General features: G+C 33.4%; 2 pseudogenes; both read left to right on the plus strand.

Moving 5' to 3' along the window:
- Positions 1–2,051: 2,051 nt before the first annotated feature.
- Positions 2,052–7,549, plus strand: LOC120217535 (annotated as a pseudogene).
- Positions 7,550–7,811: 262 nt separating this feature from the next.
- LOC120217324 lies at positions 7,812–12,433 on the plus strand (annotated as a pseudogene).
- The last annotated feature ends 306 nt before the right edge of the window (positions 12,434–12,739 follow it).

Here is a 12,739-nt window from a genome sequence, read left to right on the forward strand (position 1 = left end):
TGATATTTGGCTTTTTTTCCTCTCAACTGAAGTTAAGTTCTTGAAATATCTGTGTATTTTTTGTATCATCATCTATAGATGATGTGATGGTTTATGTTTGAAGGATAAACATGTTTACGATTTAATTGGCGTTCAAACCTACAATAAAGTGCATAGTTTGCTCTTGGATGTAGTTTTGAGTCGATCTCGAGTATTGTTGATTCGATTTGACAGATGAACTCGAATTTAAAATCAAAAATTGAAATTTGACTTAAGTTGGAAAACATTTCAAATTGGAATATTCTCAGGCTTAGCTCGATTGAAACTCGAGAGCTTTTGAGTCGGATACTAAGTAGCTCGCTTCGATTCGTTAAAAATTCGAGTGTTGATCAAGCTTTGACCGAGTCAAATTCGAGTAGCTTGTGATCTGTCTCGTCTCATTTACAATCCTAATTATATCAAATCTGACAAATATCATCGGGACCACACATAAAAAAGTAAAAACGATACACAACTACTCAAACTTAGATTTTCAAAATAGAATAATATTTGATTTTACCACATAAATTATTCAATAGATTCTTATTTTAAACCCTTATTATTTTCTTTCCAAAAATACATTCTATCATTGTTTATTTTTATATTATACTAAAAATATAATGCAATGGTTCGAATCAATTGATAAATGACACATGGAAAGTCAAGTAAAAAATATATTATAATTTAAAGATTAAATTAAGAAAACACATATTTCATAAACTCTATATCGTGACGAGTTCTTGAATACCATATTTTTATTTGACCTGATTCTTACATTAATTGATCTTCATCTTCTTAACGCTAATTTATCACTAAATATTTATAAAAAAAATCTTCAATCAAGATTTATTTTTGAGATACCTATACTCTCGTATCTAAATATGAATATCAAATCACGCCGAATCCTTTATTATGACTTGCGTCTTGATTTAAATGTTATTGATCGTGTAGATTTGTCTAAAAACATTCCGGAACTCTTCAACTTATTAAAATACAAAGAAGGCAATAAAAAGAGAAAATCTTGAAAGAAAATTAATGTAAAATATTTTAAATATTTTTTTCATATTGACCCTAAATTAAATATGAAAAATTTTACACGATCAATAACATTTAAAATTCAGGGCTCAGAATAGTAATTCAGGGGCTAATTTACCATCATTAAAATTTTAAACCGAACTCAACTAAATCGGTCCAAATTGAAAGTAATCTTATCTGGGTCAAACCGCACCGAACTGTTGTACCCTTAAAGGCTTTAATGCAAATATACGTTAAAAAAAGTGTATTGGCAAAATCTAAGCTCTTTAGAGAAAGCTAGAAAATCTCAAAATCGAATCTCTAATTTCTGAAGGTAAAGTCTTTTTCTTTTCTTTTATTTTTTTTCCATAAAGCTTCATTTTTTTCATGAAAATCTTTAATTTGTTGTGATAACAGTGAAAATCCATGGACTTCAGTCAAATGCTTTTCTTTTTTAATAGATATTTTGATCATTTGATTCCTGCATGTTTTAAAGTTCTTGTAATTCTAGTTTTGTTTGTTTCTGGGAAATGTAGTTGAAGAAGAAAGGAAAATTACTTCGTTTGGTTAGATACAGCAATTCGACTGTTTTGTTTGCTTCTACTTTTATATTCACCATTATCTAATGGTGGAAAATGGGAAATGATAACGATTCAAAATTAGCGAATTACTCGTATGCAACACTGATTCTAACTATTCAAATTGAAACTATGCTATTTGGATTTGCTTGTACGTTACTCGACTTGAGTGTAAGTGTCATAAACGAGCATGGAATTGGGATTGTCATAAACAATCCGTTAACAATTGTTTCGTTCTGGATAATGTACTTTGTGTAGTTTGGCTAATATATTTTGTTAGAAAGGTGGTATAATTAAAACAATAATGTCTGTCATGTCAGAGCTGTTTCGGTGTTTAAACTCGAGCTCTCCCCTAATAGAAGTGTCCGTGCTCCCATGGAAGTTGTATAGGCTATTGGATTCATGAAATATCTATTCAGTTTCCATATTATCCACTAGACAGTGTGCATGGTTTCTGTTTGGAGGAGAAATATCTTTAAAATCTTGTAATTTAATCGGCTTCTTAATTATTGAAACCTATAAGGAAGTGCATATTTTTATATTTGGTTAAGTTTGATTATCTGCTTTCTTCTTACCTTTTAGATTACTTCGAGAACGGATATCAACTAGAGAGATGATCAGATATTGCAGAATCTGAAATGGGAAAGTATGTAGATAAATGTTATGAACAACTAAAGAAGGGGAAGTACATTATCAAAGTTTCGGACGAAGTTTATTTGTGCCCCTATTGTCCCCAGAAGAAAAAGCAGCGTTACCGATACATAGATCTTGTCCAGCATGCTTCTGGTGTGGGAAAAAGTAGTTCTGCAAAAAGAAGACCAGCAGAGAAAGCCAATCACCTGGCTTTGGCAGAGTATTTGGAAAAAGATCTCGTGCCTGCGGCTAGTTCATCGAAATCTTTGGCTCAAGAGGATCCTCTTACTGGTTGTGACCACAATGAGAATGGGAAGTATGTTGTCAAAACTTCAGATGGAAATCGTAGGTGCCCCTATTTTCCTGAGATGGGAAAGCCAAATTACCAATACATGGATCTCTCCCAGCAGGCCTCTGGTGTGGGAAATAGTAATGCAAAAATACCAATAGAGAAAGCCAATCACCTGGCTTTGTCGAAGTATTTGGAAAAAGATCCCATGCCTGTGGTTAGTTCATCGAAACCTGCGACTCAAGCTGATCCTCTTAGTGGTCGTGACCAAGATGAGAAAATTGTTTGGCCGTGGACCGGAATTGTGGTTAATAGCCCGACTCAAAGGTTAGAAAATGGGCGATCTGTAGGAAGAGGTGGATCCACGTTGAAGGATGAGTTGATCAGGAGAGGGTTCAACCCCGTAAGAGTTAACCCACTTTGGGATTACCATGGTCATTCAGGGATTGCTTTGGTGGAATTTGATAAAGATTGGCCAGGGCTACAGCATGCCTTGTCATTTGAGGAGGCTTACAAGGCAGATCACCATGGGAAAAAGGATTGGTGTGCTAATAATGATGTTAAGTATGGTCTTTATGCTTGGGTCGCCCGTGCTGATGACTACAAGTCAAGTAGTATTATTGGAAAATATTTATGCAAGACTGGTGACCTTAAGACCATCCCCAAGCTCATGGAGGAAGAAGCCAGGAAACAAGATAGACTTGTATCATATTTGACAAACATCACTGGGACTAAAAACAAGATAGACTTCTACACTCCTATGCAGATGTGTCCAGGCTTCAAAGTAATTAATCATATCTCACTCCATTGAAGTTTTTTATGCTATTGAGTTCATAAAATTATCTCTATATTTCCAAATTATCCACTAGATTGCATGGTTTCTATTTGAAGGAGAGATACTTTAAAACTTTTGTAATTTGATTGGCGTATTAACTGTTTGACTGTTTCTACCAGTAAGGAAGTAGTGCATAGTTTCCTATTGGGTGTAGTTTGATTTTCTGTTTTGTTGTTACATTTTAGGTTTCCTTGACAACGGTTATCAGCTTGGAAGATGGTTTGAATATAAAGGAATCTGAAATGGGAAAGTACGTAGATAAATCTTACGAAAAACTAAAGAATGGGAAGTACATTGTAAAAGTCTCAGATGAAACTTATGTGTGCCCCTATTGTCCCGAGAAGAAAAAACCAAATTACCGATACATGGATCTCCTCCAGCATGCTTCTAGGTTGGGAAATAGTAGTTCTGCAAAAAGATCATCACTATTGAAAGCTAATCACCTAGCTTTGGCGAAGTATTTGGAAAAAGATCTTGTGCCTCGAATCCTGCTGCTCCAGTAGATCCTCTCAGTGGCTGTGACCATGATGAGAATGGGAAGTACGTTGCCAAAGTTCTGGAAGAAACTTATACGTGCCCCTATTGTCCTGGGATGAAAAATCCAAATTACCGATACTTGGATCTCGTCCAGCATGCTTCTGCTGTGGGAAATAGTACTTCTGAAAAAAAGAACACCAACAGAGAAAGCCAATCACCTGGATTTGGAAAAGTATTTGGAAAAAGGTCTTGTGCCTTTGGTTAGTTCATCGAAACCTGTGGCTCAGGAGGATCCTCTTAGTGGTTGTGACGATGATGAGAAAATTGTTTGGCCATGGACCGGAATTGTAGTTAATATTCCTACTTGGAAGGCAGAGGATGGACGAGCTGTAGGGGAAAGTGAATCCAATTTGAGGGATGAGTTTATCAGTAGAGGGTTCAACCCCATACTTTGGAATCACTGTGTTCATTCAGGAACTGCTGTCGTGGAATTCTGTAAAGACTGGTCAGGGCTACATAATGCCTTGTCATTTGAGAATTCTTACGAGGCAGATCATCATGGGAAAAAGGACTGGTGTGCTAATAATGATGTTAAGTATGGTATTTATGCTTGGGTTGCTCGTGCCGATGACTATAAGTCAAGTTGTATTATTGGAGAACATTTACGCAAGACTAGTGACCTTAAAACCATTTCTAGGCTGATTGAGGAAGAAGCAAGGAAACAGGATAGACTTGTATCGTATTTGACAAATATTGTCGAGACTAAAAACAAACACATGAATGAGATGGAAACAATATGTTCCATGACTTCCAAGTCCCTCAAAGTTTTGATGGAAGAAAAAGATAACCTTAAAGAAGGTGTGTTTTAACTCCTGTAGCTTAAGTTTTTATCATGGAAACTACTTGCATTAGTAAAATTATATATACATTCATATTCCTTTGTTTTAACTCTTGTCTTATAGCTTTCAGCGGGTCTGTTACATGTCATTTCTGTTTTTGTACAATACTGTGTATTTCCATTACTTTTATGTTTGAGTGTTTTCTACTACTACTGTCGTCTCAAAGGTTCAACCCGTTTTGCCTCCATTCACAGTGATTAAAAAGAGTCAACTAAGTGCAAGGCTACACTTCCAGAAGGTTTTCAATGAACACGAAAAACGGAAGTCACAGCTAGAATCTCATAGAAAAAACCTGGAGTTGCGTGAAGTTGAACTTGAAAAGCGAGAGACACTGATTGAAAGTGAAAGAAAAAGGTTGGCTGAGGAGCTTGAAGAGCATGCTTCATTCTTCATTTTCACTTTTTCTTGTTCACCCCTTAAGTTTTATGTAAAACTATTTTTTGGTGAAACTTTCGACTCACAGTCAGTTCATATAACCACTTTCAAATTGATTCCATCAGAACTCAATGGTACTTTTGGCAAAAGTTTTGTGATAATATGCCATGAATTTGTTTTATAAAAAAGGCATAGAAATGAAAAACAAAAATTGCTCATCCAGCATCTTCTATTTTAGTTGCATTCTCAGGAATGTCGATCAAAGAGTTCCTGGAAAATGTAAATGCTAACATATTTCTTCTTCCAGAATGTTCTTCAAAATAGTGCATTACAATTGGCTGCTTTGGAGCGAAGAAGGGCAGATGAAAATTAAATGAAGTTGGCTGAAGATCACAAGGTTTGTTTGTCATTCAAGCCTTTCTTTTTTCCTTTTAATGCCACAATACTTGTTGGTTTAAGAATGCTGAAAATTGATGATATGACTGGACCATCAATTTTCCAGAGGCAGAAGGAGGAACTTCACAAGAGGATAATTCAACTGGAGAAACAATTAGATAAAAAACAAGCATTAGAACTGGAAATACTGAGAGGGTCATTGGATGCAATTAGGCCAATGAGAGATGAAGATGATGTAGTTCTGATAATAATGGAAGCAAGTCTAAAGGAGCTGAAAGAAAAGGAGAGAGAGCTTGAAGATTTAGAAGCATTGAACCAAAGTCTTATTGTAAGCGAACGTAAGAGCAACAATGATCTGCAGGAAGCTCGCAAAGAAGTAATCAACGTGAGTTCTTTTTCTTTTCGATCTTTAAATTGCTTGCCCTGCTTGAACCCAAACAGTCTTCAGAACACCAACCTTATGAGCAGTAAACGTTAGTAAGTAGCTTTCCATTTGAAAGTCTTTTAAGATCTTGAACAATATATTTTTCAGATGCTGGAGAGTAGAATTATGGTTTGTGTTGAACTAGAGGATAAGCTTGCTTAATCATGAATTATTTGATGGTATTGTGAAAACCAGAAATAAGCCCAAAGAAATTATTTTCTCTTGGCATTTAGCTTTTTGGTTGTTTTTTAATACTTTTCCTAAAAAATAATAGATACATTAAAAAGATTGGATGAATCACAGGTTTGCAACCGTGTAAATGGTTTTTGTCTGCCCTTGAAAAAAGCAGTTCTGATTCCTCGCCTTACTAAATGAAACATGGCACAAGGCTGATCAAATTATCCTTGAGTTTCATGTGCGACTATATGACCACATTACAAGCTTCTAAGGCTTAAGAAGATTTTCATATCTGGTTACTTCAGTTCTTTTTTACTGAGAAATGCTATGTTTATAAGTCGAATTGATTTGTGAACTATTTGGCGGTGCTCATCATATAATTTCTTAAAATTCCACTTCAGCATTTTACGGCTGATCATACTTGCCAATCAGGAAGCACTAATTCATTCACTCTGTAGGGATTAAAAGAAATATCCAGTCATGGAAATATTGGTGTCAAGAGATTGGGAGAACTCGACAGTAAACTGTTCCTCCAAGCAATGAAGAGAAGGTATAGTGAGGAACTAGCCGAGGAGAGAGCTTCAGAAATGTGCTCATTGTGGGAGGAATATCTGAAGAATCCAGACTGGCATCCTTTTAAACGTATTAAACTCGAGGGAGACGAATATCAGGTCTTTATTTCATGACTCCTATTAAATTTGTTCTGCAACCCCAATTTCTTAACTTTACAATATTGATACGAAGATGTCGTATATCATATGCTCTGCTTCTTTGATCGTAGGTATGGTTCCTTTATAGAACATGTCTAGAAGCGTGTGATTACTTTATGGTAGTTCTAAAGTTGCATTTCTCATTTCCCCCTCGATTGTAGAAAATTTGTATGAGATTAGATTTATATCTATGCCTGCCATGAGTAACAGCACGCACCTTTTAGTTCGGGCGATGTGTGTTATCTTTGTTTCTTGTTGGTTGGTTGAGAGCTATCTTTCCACAAATGTAATCAGGCTTTCTGCTTGTTAGATACCTGAATTCAGTTCTTGGCGCAGAATCGGGAAGAAAATAAATTTACAAGTTATCAATCTGTTTTTTCTTGTGAAACACACCTCGTTTGTTCCTTGTTCCGTTGCTTTCCTGTCGGTATGAACCTGTTTGCTCAAAGTTTGATAATGCTGGTTCAGGAAGTGATTGACGATGAAGATGAAAAACTAAGATATTTGAAGGATGAGATGGGACACGAAGTGTACAAGTCAGTCGTTTCGGTTATAAATGAAATAAACGAATACAACCCGAGTGGACGGTACGTAACATCCGAATTATGGAACTATGGAGAAGGAAGAAGGGCAAGCCTGCAAGGAGGTGTTGAATGTTTACTTAATCTGTGGAACGCCACCAAACGCAAACGATGAATGATCTGAAGGGTTTTTTTTTTCTTCAGGTAATTATTGTCGAAAAGAGTGAAACCCTTGAGATGTTTGTCCTAAAGATATATCACCGATCATTTCTTTCATCGTTTTATCACGGGAACTAATTTTCCGACTGAAAAATCGAAGAACACATCTCTGTAAGTATGTTCCAATCCCTTGTTAAACCATTTTCAGCTTCCAGGGGTATAATAATATACCTTTCTGGGAAGAAACTGCTTTCATTTTAACATGATGAATTCAAACTCATTATTTTCGTATCGGGATCGTAAACGATGCCGATGTAAGACCTGTTGACTTAATGTAGTGTAGTCTCTTCTGGTTGGGCTATGTTTTGTCAAGAAAACGTTTGAGAATTTTTATATTGCTGTGAAGTTGAGCTCCGTATCCGCCATGGATACCGGGATATGATCTTCTGGGACCTTTCAAATGCAAGGAAATACTTAAAAATATTAAATTTTGAATACATCCGTGTCGTACGAATTCATATCTAACGCTCACATCCGAATCGTAGTATAGCTGTCATATGTTTTCATATTCCAAGTGCATTTTCCATTTTTTTCTACCCATGATCATACATGCATGATCATAAAATATGATGTGTATGAATATTTTAAAGGTCAAATCTGTTACTAATCCCCATATTATGTGTATGTTGTGGATTTAATTTCTGTAGTTCTATTTGGTTATATATTTTTCAAAATTTAAAGTTTCAGTTTTGACTCGAACGATGCCTTTTAAATCTACGTGTGAGTTGAAGCCGTATTCTCTAATTCGATCGGTTTTAGTTTGTCTATTAATCTTATTATTCTTGTACTATTTTCAGTCGAAGTTGAAATTTTAAAATTTTAAGAAAAATACATGTATAGCGATTAATAACAGACTTTGACCATATTATGAAATTAAAGAAAACTTGGGTTTTGAGATTTTCTTTATTAGTATGGGGTGATAGTAAGGTAGTATTTATTTGATAAACTTTCAACTATTTTACAATGAATATTTAAATATCAATGTAAATGTTGTGTTCGAATCCGTAATTTTAAAAGATAACAATTATCTCTTTAATCACTGGAGTAGTTTGATCTATGCATATATCTAAAGATTTTAGATGTGTGTTTTGCTCAATTTTATTTTAGTTTACATCCGGATATATTTCATTATTCTTTCGTCAATCTTTATAGTACAAATGATTGATTTTACACGTAATTATATAATGTATTGATTATAAATATATTTTTATTTGTATATTATACAGGTTAGTGACTTAATTATATTTTGTGCAATGTGATTATTATTTTTATCATAAATGATTCATTTTCTAATTAATTTGAGGGTACTGGTCACTGAACTTTTAAAGTCTTTACACTTTGGTCACAAAGATTGAAATTTTCTTTTATTAGAGTCATTGAACTTAAGAATGATTTTATTTAGGATTCAGTAATGAAAATACAAACCAATACTCTTTTATATTGAATTGGATGAAAGTTTTATTAATATTTTCTGTATTTATTAGCTGTCAATCGAAAATAAAAACAAAAATGTTATTAATATCTACATTTGATTGAAGTAATATTTTTTAGAATTAAAGGTGTAATTAATTTGTATTAAATACCATAAAAATAATGCAATAAATTCTAAAAGCACTATTTTCTAAAACATTTATAAAATAATTAACTCTCGTCTATGTAAAATGTCTCTTTCTTTTTGGGAAGAAAGCGTGTAGAATTATTTGTTTGATAATAACAAATTTTGACATAATGCAATTAATATTGAAAATTAAATATTTCTGTTGTTTACAGAGAGGTGCAAGGTTGGTAAACGGGACAAGGTCGGACCCGATGATAATTTATTTTATTATCTTATAAATAATAAAATATTAAATTCATATTAATATTTATATTTAAAATTAATAACAGTAGTTGATTTACTATGATTCAATAGTAACATCATACATTTCTTTTATGATTATGAGTGTTTATCGAAGAAGAAAAAAATCAATTTATCCACAATAAAGATAAAAGTCTTGACTAGTCTGAATAATTTTACTATCAAGTTCAGTTTGTACTTATTCTTAAGCAAAAATCAATCTTATCTCTGATTTCGAGTTGAAGCACCTGCGTCCATTTTTGGATAACAAAAGAAAGTGTGTTGACCTTGAAATTCTTGGTGATGGCAGGTGACCAAAGGAAATGAATTGATTATATTTTTTAGATGATCTTACATTTTACTTTAGATAGACTAAAAAATTCGATAAAAACACTTGATAAATATCAATCGAGGAGACAACACTAAATGCAACTCTAAGAAAAGAGAAAATATCTTATTAGGATTAATAAATTATATATATTTTTAGAGGATATATATATATATAAGGGAAAAAAGAGAGAGAAACAACTACATTTATTTCATTTCAAGTATATATATTAACATTTATATATATTTTAATAAAATTTAAAATTTTTAAATATTATATATATATATATATATAATAATTTAAGATAATTATAAGGATGGTATATTTTTATAATCTTTTTTAACTATTGACGACACGCACTGTAATTATTTGATGCATTGGTATATTATTGATACTTGTAACTGCATCGATACCTCTAAAGAAATCTTTTATGAATGTAAACATTTGGCAGAACCAAATGAGCCGCAAATAAACCGTGTATATTTAATATGTTTGTTTTGAAGAAAATATTTCTTATTAACATGTTGATGTCTCATTTCCACAAAGCATTAAATTCACTATAAATTGTACTACCGCATATAAAACAAACTTCATTTCGGTGCCATGATCAGTGGGTTTTGATTGATTTTAGTACATTTATATATATATTGTAATGTTCTAAAATTTAAATCCAACTCAATTTTCGGTATTAAAACATGAATTTCACTTATGGCTCAACTCCGGAGATAAACTTGGTTTTTATAAATTAATATTTACAATAAATATCTTATCATAAATCAATTTAATTATGAAATTAAGTTTAAATATTAATATAAATCATAAATACAATATAAATATACAAATATCTCTAAATTTATATAATATAAATTATAATAAAACAAAACGTATATAACTATAAAATATTTTAAACATAATTATAATACAATGAATTATGTGGACACAATAGAAGTACATAGACCGATAAATTTATCATAATCCTTATGATCTTACTCATACACTTGAATAAACATATAATTTTACGTTAAAGAGTATAAACTTTTAAAAAAATTATATTATAAATTTAGATTACATAAAAATACATTTTATTTAAAAGTTATGATATTAAATTATTAAAAAAAATAAGAATATACTTAAATTATATAAAATATTAAAATTATTAAAGTGCGACTGTCTTTACCACTTTCTCGGTTCAACCTACTCATATACAAATGTATTTAAATATTTTTAATTTATTAAAAAAGATTTTATTACTTTTCCAAAATTAAAAAAAAAAATTTATTACTCTCAAAATAAAAACTATTATACTATCCAAGGAACTAATACTACTAAAAAAGCTAAGAACATTCAAACTGTTGCTTCTACGTACCCAACAAAACTGAAGATCAAAGCACAAAGAAAGAAAATCAGTGTCTTCTTTCCGTTTTCTTCTTGGCTTCGCAATTTTCCTTCTCGTTTTCCATCAAAACTTTTGCTTTCCTTCCAAACAAACACTCTTTTTACATCTCAAAACGACCCTTGGTCGTCCCCCACTTACATTTGTCCCTAGCTTCTCCTCCTCCTCTACCGCCTTCGACGCCGCCGGAGCCACAACCAACAAGCTTGGCTTCCACCATAACGTTACTTTAACAGTTTCTTTATCCGTCGGCTCGCCGCCGCAGAATGTTACCATGATCCTCGACACCGGGAGTGAACTATCATGCCTTCACTGTAAAAAAACTCCAAACTTAACTTCCTTTTTTACCCCTGAACTTTCCAATTCATACAATCCCGTCCCTTGTGCTTCACCGGTTTGTAAAACCCAAACCCGAGATTTACCCATACCGTCTTCCTGCGATCCGAATAATCAACTTTGCCACGTGGCTATCTCTTACGCTGACGCTTCTTCGTTTGAAGGAACTCTTGCGTATGAGAATTTCGCAACTGGATCTTCGAGCCGACCCGGTTTTTTATTTGGTTTGGACTCGGGTTTTAGCTCAAATCCGTATGAAGATTCAAAAACAACCGGGTTAATGGGCATGAACCGTGGGTCCTTATCTTTTGTGAGTCAAATGGGTTTTCCCAAATTCTCGTGTTGTATATCGGGTTTCGACTCGTCTAGTGTTTTACTTCTCGGTGATACCAGCTTCTTTTGGCTTAAAACATTAAATTATACTCCTATGATTCAAATATCCGACCCGTTGCCATATTTTGATAGGGTTGCATATACAATCCAATTTACCGGATCACACGGGTGCGGGTCAAACAATGATCGACTCAGGCACCCAATTTACTTTCTTAATGGGTCCGGTTTATACCGCTATAAGAAATGAAATTTTGCAACAAACAAGAGGAGTTTTACAAGTTTTCGAGGATCCAAACTTGGTTTTTCAACAAGCAATGGGTTTTTGTTTCCGAATCAACGAGTCAGTCTATACGAGTTTTTCCAACTTACCGCGAGTCAGTTTAATGTTTGACGGGGCCGAGATGAGCATATCGGGTGAGAGGCTATTATATCGGGTTCCCGAGATGAGTAAGGGAAGTGGTTCGGTGTATTGCCTCACAGTTGGGAACTCTGATCTATTAGGGATTGAAGCGTTTGTGATCGGTAATCATCATCAACAAAACGTGTGGATGGAATTTGATTTGGTGAAGTCAAGGGTTGGATTTGCAGAGACCAAGTGTGATCTTGCTAGTCAACCGGCTAGAGATGGACCTCTAAAATAAAGGGACCCACCATAGTCCAATCATAAAGCTGGACCGTTGATTCTACAATGTATGGCAATGACTGGAAAAAACATGGGATTTTTTTATTGAAATAATATAATATTTATATTTCGATTTTGTGAAAATCATGTTGTAATTTAGGTGTGAGTTTTGAGAAAAATGATTTTGTTTATCAAATGTGTCGTACTTGTGCTCGTGTTTTCATATCGTGTCTAAGATTACGGACCGGGTTTATTTCTAATCCATTAACCAAGTTCTGGAAGGGAACTAACCTAATCAACATTGTAGCTTAAGCAAAAGTGTGAA

This window comes from Hibiscus syriacus, unplaced genomic scaffold (assembly GCF_006381635.1).
Source record: "Hibiscus syriacus cultivar Baekdansim isolate YM2019G1 unplaced genomic scaffold, ASM638163v2 tig00110187_pilon, whole genome shotgun sequence".
Lineage (NCBI taxonomy): Eukaryota > Viridiplantae > Streptophyta > Magnoliopsida > Malvales > Malvaceae > Hibiscus > Hibiscus syriacus.